Source organism: Orcinus orca, chromosome 8, assembly GCF_937001465.1.
Source record: "Orcinus orca chromosome 8, mOrcOrc1.1, whole genome shotgun sequence".
In the NCBI taxonomy this organism is placed as follows: domain Eukaryota; kingdom Metazoa; phylum Chordata; class Mammalia; order Artiodactyla; family Delphinidae; genus Orcinus; species Orcinus orca.
In genome coordinates, this window is record NC_064566.1 from 99,069,924 (window position 1) to 99,079,208 (window position 9,285).

The following is a 9,285-nucleotide window of genomic DNA, read 5'->3' on the forward strand; positions in this document are numbered from 1 at the left end:
CAGCCAAAAAATAATAAAATTAATTAATTAATTAAAAATTAAACAGTAAATTTAAAAAAGATTGCTAATTATTAGGGAAACTCACATCAAAACTACAATGAGGTATAACCTCACACCAGTCAGAATGGCCATCATCAAAAATTCTACAAACAATAAATGCTGGAGAGGGTGTGGAGAAAAGGGAACCCTCTTGCACTGTTGGTGGGAATGTAAATTGATACAGCCACTGTGGAGAACAGTAGGGAGGTTCCTTAAAAAACTAAAAATAGAACTACCACATTATCCTGCCATCCTACTCCTGAGCATATATCCAGAGAAAACCATAATTTAAAAAGATACATGCACCCAATGTTCATTGCAGCACTATTTACAATAGCCAAGACTTGGAATTGACCTAAATGTTCATCAACAGATGAATGGATAAAGAAGATATGATATATCCATACAATGGAATATTACTCAGTGATAAAAAAAGAATGAAATAATGCCATTTGCAGCAGATAACCTAGAGATTATCATACGAAGTGAAGTAAGTCAGACAGAGAAAGACAAATATCACATGATGTCACTTATATATGGAATCTAAACGAATGATACAAATGAACTTATTTACAAAACAGAAATAGATTCACAGACATAGAAAATCAGCTTATGGCTACCAAAGGGGAAAGGGAGGGGAGGGATAAATTAGGGGTTTGGGACTAACAGATACAGACTACTATATATAAAATAGAGGGCTTCCCTGCTGGCGCAGTGGTTGAGAGTCCGCCTGCCGATGTAGGGGATACGGGTTCGTGCCCCGGTCTGGGAAGATCCCACATGCCGCGGAGCAGCTGGGCCCGTGAGCCACAGGAGAGGCCACAACAGTGAGAGGCCCGCGTACCACAAAAAAAAAAAAAAAAAAGATAATCAACAAGGACCTACTGTATAGCACAGGGAACTCTGCTCAATATCTTGTAACAACCTATAATGGAAAAGAATCTGGAAAAGATATACATATATACATATGTGTACCATATATATATATATATATATATATATCTTTGCTGTATACCAGAAACTAACACAACATTGTAAATCAACCATATTTCAATTTTTAAAAGAAGAATAAAAAATAAACTGTACTATGAAATGGTCTGTGCCAGCCTTCAGGAACACTAAACTAAATAAGAAACAAACTCTTCTTTCGGGGACTCAGAGGCTAGCAAGGGAGATACATGGATACTCAACTAAATATAATAGAAATCAGAACAACAGCTAGTATGATAAAAACAAAGAAATTATCATGGGGGCAAAGAAAAGTGGAGAACTGAATTTTTTTCTGGGAGGCTAGAGGATAGCAACAGCTAACTCGTATAGTATTTACTATGCATCCTTTGTCCTTTAATTCCCACATCAACCATGTGAGTGGGTGCTGTCATTCTACCCATTTCACAGGTGAGAAAACCGAGGCTTTGATTCCAGAGAGACTGTTTCCAGAGTCCACATTCTTAATCCCTAGTTACTATTCCTCTCTGAGAAGTGCCGAATCAATCTGGGCCTCAGAAGACAAACAGAATCACCCCAGAAAGAGAAAGCTATTTTAGGTAGAGAGGGCAGTACAAACTACAACCCAGTGTGAACCATGACGATATAGACGTACTGGATGCTTGAAATAGGACAAGAATTTTCTATGAGTATGGGGAATGGAGGGAAAGGAGGCTGAAATGGGGGCCAGGGTGTGACTGGCCTTGAATGATCTGCTAAAGAGTTTGCACTCTAACCTTCAGGCAAAAGGGAACCACTAAAGGTTTTTGAACAGAAGAGTAACATATCAGATTTGTGTTTTTGAAAGAGAATGAGAAAGACTACCTGCCTACAGTGAAACGAACACTCGGCAAATTTCATGCAAATCCATTCTCAAAAGACCATTTGATTCACAGATATTGCATTAAAACCACATTAAATCAGTAGATCTGGGACAAACTACACTGTAAATTTAGGTCAGTCTCAGAACGTTTTATTCTCTGGTCACCTGAGTCTTGTATTCATTCTGTTACTTCCACCTGTTTCTCCACATTTTTACCAAATAGAAAATCACAGAAAACCACTATTGGAAAAGAGAGAAGCAAAGTGACCCTTCTCCAGGCCCTACCTGAATTTAGTTCAGACCGGGTCCAAGATTTTTTTCCCACTGGCTTAAAATGAAAACTCCCAAGATGACACTTCCACCTTTGTTTCTTGTCAAAGTGATTTTTTTTTAACCTCCTCATACATTCAACCTAGATGATAAGCTCAAGATCTGAAAAATCAACCAGTACTTAAGTCCAGACATGTTTCTGGCTTTATGAGGGCATATCTGACACCCTTGTGTCAAGAGGAAAAGGACAGCCTTTTCCTCATGTGCTTTGACAGGAAGTATTAGAAAATTCTCTAAGGAACAGTATTCTTCTAGGTGAACACAAACGTGGGAAACTATTAACAAGCCACAGGCTAGTTCACACCTTCCAAGGGAGGCCCAGAGACACCTTGTATGCACTTTCCTTGGGTTTTCTTAAGGGGGTACAGACAGATCAAGTGTCGTTCTAAAGCAAGGACAAGACGTTAGCAGGAAAACCAAATGCTCAGACAGCCTTGGAGCCTTAAATACAAAAACTTGAAGTCCCTAGAGGGAATCTTATGGGGAAGAAGAGAGAAATCAGACCAAATACTCAGAAGTCTTGGTTTGTATTCTCAGTTCCGCCACTCACTCAGTGTCATCTCAACCAAACTCCTCAATTCTCTATTTTGAAAAATGGTACGATGCAACCTACGGATGCCCTGCTCCCATACATATCGATATATTCAAGAAGCGTTTATGGAGAACCTTCTATGGCCCTACAGCCACACCAGCCGGTAGCAGAGACAGGGCTACCTCTCACATCTCACGGTTTCAATGCCAGAAAACCCTCACCATCAGTGCTGCTCACATTCGCCTTCTGATACCTGGAGACCTTGTTAGACATACCAGTAGCTCCTCATTCCAGTGAGATTCTCATTTAATCAATCTGGAGCAGATCCTACCCATCTGCTGCTTTTTAGCTGGGGGCCCAAGGCATTTATAACCTCAATTTGAGAAAGAGGACACTATATCCTGCTAAACTCTACAAGGAAACAATATTTCTCTCAGTTTTTTACTCTCTTTCTACCTGTTAAAATAGCTAAAATATTTGAAAGACATTTTTGATGGATATAATGTTCCCTACCCAAACTATCAACACATTTAAGAGTACTAACGCTAATTTCAATTAGAACCAGTAAATATTATTTCCTTTACAATTTTCTAAACATTGCAGACCAACCTCTGTTTTCTAAACATAAGTCTACCTGTATTTTGCTGTGTGTCCCCAGAAAAATGAAATAAAGTCTATCTCAATTTGTCCAGTAAATGAGAATTAAATACCAAAAACTGTTCATTTGCATACTCTCACCCCCACTAAGATCATATTCTCTTTAAACACAAGGCTTTATCTTTCACATCTGATCATATCTTAGAGCGGTGCACACTAGATGGCTAGATAAATAAAGAGATGGATGCTGGATGAATGACAGATGGGTAGATGGGTGGGTGGATACACAGGTTTTTTAAATGAGTAAATCTGTGATCTAGTGAACTTTGCCCCCTGATAACCATTAGAAATTGTTTCCAGAGTTAGAAATATTTTCACAAGGGTTCAGCAAAAATTGCCTCATTTTAATTGTTTAATAAACTAGACAAGTGAAAACAAGGTGACGTCACTACACAGGAACATTTTAATATCTCTTGCACTCCCTCCTCTCCCCAAAAGCCCTGCCACTAGTTGACTTACCAGGACTACCCACGTGCAATAGAAAGATTTGTGCCACCAACACATCACTCACCCCTCTCCACAATCGAGGTGACACATGTGGTCCCCTAAATGTTCCACCGGGAGGTATTTTGGGGGCAGCTAACTAAGAGGGGGGCTTCCAGAGCGGATGGAGGAGGTGAGACACATGAGGTCACAGAGCCACTGCCTCCCCCTTTCAAAAGAAACCGGTCTGCTCTATTTATTTCAGAATCCAGAGGAAGTTGACAGAGTGTGACAGCAGCACAGCACAATATGTGGTGGAGGCTTTGCAGCTTGCTGGCTTGGTTCCCCTTACAAGGTAAGGACTTAGAGCTCATGTTTTTTGATGTTCAGTTGACCTAATGTTTGGGCACATCTATCTACCAGTCAGTCAACTGCTCTCACGGAGGACCAACTGCAGAAGCAGCTCAGGTAAATCTGCCACTTCCCACGCCACGCCGAAATCACGTATCTGAGGGATGTTACTGGATTTACTGAATCTCTTGTTCAGTGGCTACAGGGTCTAGAAAGGGTCATTGTAGTGTGTGTCTCTGTGGAATCTGTGTTATGGCAAAGTGTAACAAGCTTATTGGCTCTTTTAAGGGTATACCAGTTGAAAGGGCATCTGTTTGGGAGTTTTAAAAACTTCCTTGTTGTATATAAGCCTTAGCCAAATAATTTAATTTCTCGGAAACAGTTTCCACATCTTGAAATGAAGATGATAACAATGTTTGATCTACCAAACTCTAGATTGTTATAAGGATCAAATTTCAAATGTGAAAGTACTTTGAAAGTGGCAAAGCGCTATATAACTCTTAACTCGTTCAGATCATAAGGATCCCCGTGAAAATCTGTGCTTATTTTTTGAGTCAGTTATACTTTACATTTCATTATAATTTTCAAATGTGATTTTTTGATGCTTAATTCTAATGTAGTGTTTTGAACATTAAAGAAAGACACAGTTACCTTTTTAGCACAGGTCAAATTATTCCTACCCAAAAGTGGGGGCAGGCTGTATTGTCCCTGAATCTCTGATTGCAACTTGTATCATTTTCTAGCAAAGAAAATTACACATATACAGTGTTGCTTGCTTGTGGAACGTTTGTTTCCAAAATTGGATGTATTGTTGTGTTCTAAGTAAAGCAGCTGTCCTTCTAAATCTTCATTCACCACAGAACTGCATCTGAAGAACAGTATTTTTAAAAACTAGATGTCCTTTTTTACATAGTACTTCAATTTCCTATCTTACACACTTCAATTAGTGCCCTCTGTTTTGGTCCCTGCATCCTGAGGCACTTAATAAAGATTCAATTTTTGTAATAAATAATAGTGTCTTCAATAAGTGTCTTGAAGAAGAGCTAATACCTTCAGAAAAAGTACATTTAGATGGCTAAAATTAGAATGCTTTCAATTATTCCAAAGTTTAAAGCCTTTAACTGACCTTCACTTTTTTAGCACTCGAGTTATTCCCTTATAAAAATAGCTCACAGAAATAATGTTTTAAATAAAAAACTGCAATAATCATGTCCTAAGGTAAACCTGAGATAAGTCTTTTAGGATATAAATTATTCAAATACTATTTATAAAGAAAGGGGAGAAGTATATTTATTGTATCGTGCACAGTGCTGAGTACTTTGTTATTTCATTTATCCTAGCAAAAATACTGAGGGAGGTACTCATATCCCTAATTTACATATGATAACATTGAGGTTACAAGAAATTAGACAACCTGCCCAAGTTTTCACAGCTAGTAGATGACAGTGTAAATATCGGCAAAGCACACAGTAAAAGTATTATCTCATGAAAGCTTTCAGTGAGTGTGTGTGTATTGGGTTGTGATAGAAAATGTGTTTCTTAATGTGGATCAAAAATTTGAAAGCTATAATTTACACAATTTGGAAGATTCATTCTTGAAAAATCCCAAACTGAACCCTCATCCAAAGGGCCAGCCAGAGGGCGTCTAGGCTCAATGGTATTTGGGAACCAGCTGCCCACTCTATCCTAAGCTTACTCATGCCCATCAGAGTCCCAAACGGGAAAGGAGCTGACCATGTTGCTTTTTTATCAGCAAAAAGGCAGCAAATTAGCAGTTTGGGCAACATAAATTACCAGCTGCTTTTAGCTAACTGAATTATGGGAAGATCACTATACCTTCTTCCCCTGCACAACTTCTATGGGTGCCAAAAACTTATAGCCCCCCCGCAAAAATAAAAGTCCCATAATCTTGGAGCCTGCCCTCTTTTCAAGGCTCCTACTGGCAGCCCCTAGGGTGGGTGAAACACAGGAAGAATGGAGGATTTTTCAAATTCTTCCCATTTACCTATATTGCAGATGATGAAAAGCCACCCATTTGCACCCTCTCTTCCGGTTGTTTAGTGGAGAGTAGGATGCAGGAAACAAAGAACAGCTGCAAGTTGAGTAGCGTCCTCCTGATACTTCCTTTGACCCGGAAAGAGTCATCCATTTACTGACATGTTGTTGAGACGGATTCTTTAAAGCTATACTGGGAATCATTTGATTTTGAGAAAGTCTGATTCATTGGCACACTCGTAATTTTCTCTATCAAATCTATCTAAAGAATAATAATAATGCCTTTTTGTAATGATCTGAATCGAAGCATATTTTGCCTGCTAACCTCATAAGAGCCAAGCAAATACAGCTCTGGTTTGAGAATTAACTCACTGTGTGTCTCTGGTTTTAACCTAGCTCATCTTTATTATTTAACATAACCAAATGAGCTTCCTATTAAAATATTTATTACTGAGTATATACATTTACTCATGATTAGCCATTGATTGAACAAATACTTAAAATGTTACTTTGCGTTAGGCCCTGGGAATATAAAATGAATGACTAGCAAACAACTTTTGTATGAGGAGTCTGTAGTCTATCCACAGAGACATACTTGTAACCAAAAAGGTAATGTGTGAAGTGCTGTAAGAGAAGTTTAATGGAAGCCTTTGGGGATCTGGAGGAGAGAGGAGGTTACTGAGGGGAGGGAGAGGCTAAAGGCTGCTTGGGCAGCTTTGACAAAAGTGGTGTCACTTGACTTGAGCCTTGAAGGAGCTAAGAAAGGCATTCCAGGCTGAAAACAGCATGGACAAAGGCAAAGTATCTTCTTGAGCCTGGAACTTTCTGGAAACAGCAAGTAGCCATTTGCATGGAGCGTCTGGAAGGGAATATCGGCAAATGAACTGGAGGAAAAGATGGGAGTCAAGTTATCTGGAATTTTGACCTGATTCCTACAGGCAGTGGGAGCCGTAGCAAATATTCTAATGAAGGAATCAAACGATCAAATTTATACATTTTAACCGTAATTCTGAAGCAGACGAGGATGATAAATTAGAGGGAGTAGAGGCTAGAAGGAGGTTATTGCAATGGTCCAAGAAAGAAACAATGGAGGCAGTGAGAGTAGTGAAAAAAAGAGGAATGAATTGATTAAAGAGATGTTTTGGAGAGGGAAGACGCTGGGGTGCCTTTCAGATACCTGGCATGCAATGGCTTGGGATGACACCGAGGGGTACAGGGAACTACCAGAACCGAGCAGGTGGTGTGTCTGTGTTTGGTGTGTGTGCAGCACAAGGGACAGTACAAATGATGAATTCCAAGTGGACGTGTTGAATTCGGGGTCCCTGCAGGACAGACTGGCTCTCTTCTGGAGTTTTAAAAGTTATTGCATGCAATAATTGGGCTACTAAGAAAAAGAAAGAATATCTTACTCTTTCTTCAGTCTGCCATGATGACCTAGAGTAGGGTGGACACACTGCAACTCCCCAAACCGTCGGAAAAGCCAAGGACTCTTAGGAACTGCACAGGTTTTATCTACGGGTGCTTTGGTAGGTAGCTGTGACTGCTGCTTGCCCTTCAGCTTAAGGGTCTGTCACGCGTACTTCGGCGCGAAGCGATTCCACTCATAGGACAACTGGTTCACACGGTGGGGGTTGGAGGCGATGGTGAAGGTCACAGCTTCCCTTTCCATGTATAAACCAGTCACACAGTCACAGTCTATAGCTCCAGACTTAACTAGTGGCCTCGTAACACATGGCTGTGCATGGATGGATAAACCCAGTCGTGGAGATAACGACCAAGCCCAGCAGTCAATAATCCACTCAGTAAACATGACGTACCAGCAGTGAGTGGTGACCTTCCAGGAGAGACATCACAGCGATTCATTCTCAAGCTCTGTATGTCCAGCATTTGGGAGTCACGTCGGGCTCGTTTGTGGGTGAGAAGTCTGAAGCCCAGACAGGGAGAACTAGCAAGTAGGCACAGGGCACTCAGGGTCTACACTAGAAAGCCTAAGGGTGAATAAGGATATACATGTCTTTAGAACCTGTAGGGGAGGAAGTGGTGAGCAAAGAAGATACCCCTCACCCCATCCCTCTGACAAAGAAGGTGAAAGTTTGGCTCTAAACTTAGGTGAAGAAAGATTTTAAAGACGAGTTCCACTGTAGTTTTCAATGGCAACAAAAGGGTCATGGGGAACTTTTTTCTTAGAAGACGTGTCATCAAAACTTAGGTACCCATGTGCCCCTCTTCTACCCTTTGACATGACTTAGACACATTAGACAGTATTTTTAAGCACTACCACTGAAGCAATAGGGCTCAGTGGCTTCTCACTGGGCTAGTCTTCCTTTCTACAAGGATTTCCTGTCTCTGAATCAAACACGGGGTCTACATGACAGCACTGCAAGATAATTAGGCTTATAAAGCCAAAAGCAAGGCTAGGAGCCAAGAGTAGAGGAAACGACAGTGTTCTATGCCTCAAACACAGCCCTCTCCATCTGGAACTCAGGCACCTATTCTTGCGGTCAGTAGCCTGATCCTGAACTCTCAAAGGCAAGAGCAAACACTCATCTCAGGAGATAAACTTCTTTAGCACATGCTAAAAAGCCATACTACCTTTTAGGACAATTTTTAAGACACTGTGAGAATCAAATGACATTATTTAATTCATAAGCACGCATCCCAAGAAAAAGACAAGGATGATATACACCTTTAAAATGGGAAACATTTATTCATAAACAGGCAGCAGACAACTCTCGCCACTCCCTTCTCCCCAGATGTGGGCTTCCTGTCTAGACAATCATTTTACCAAAGGTAAGAACATGGGCAAAACTTCTCAGTGTCAATTTCTGGCCCACAGGATGAAATCAGGGGATGTTGCTTAACACTAGTTTTTATTCTATCATTTATTTATGTAGTAACTTCCCTCCTGCCTCTCAGTATTCTTACTAACAATAGGAGAGCATAGATATCTATCCATTGCCTGCTAAATTATAGTGTCATCATGAAAGCTGGCATTAAACCATTACTTTCCAAGCTCACACTGTGATAGTTTCTGTAAGGAATGAATTTTAGAGAAATAGAAAACATAGTTATTGCCCTCTGGAAACTTCAGTCTGTTTGTGGGAAGCAAGATAAATGCACGAGAACTAGAGAGTAAAGCAAGAATCAT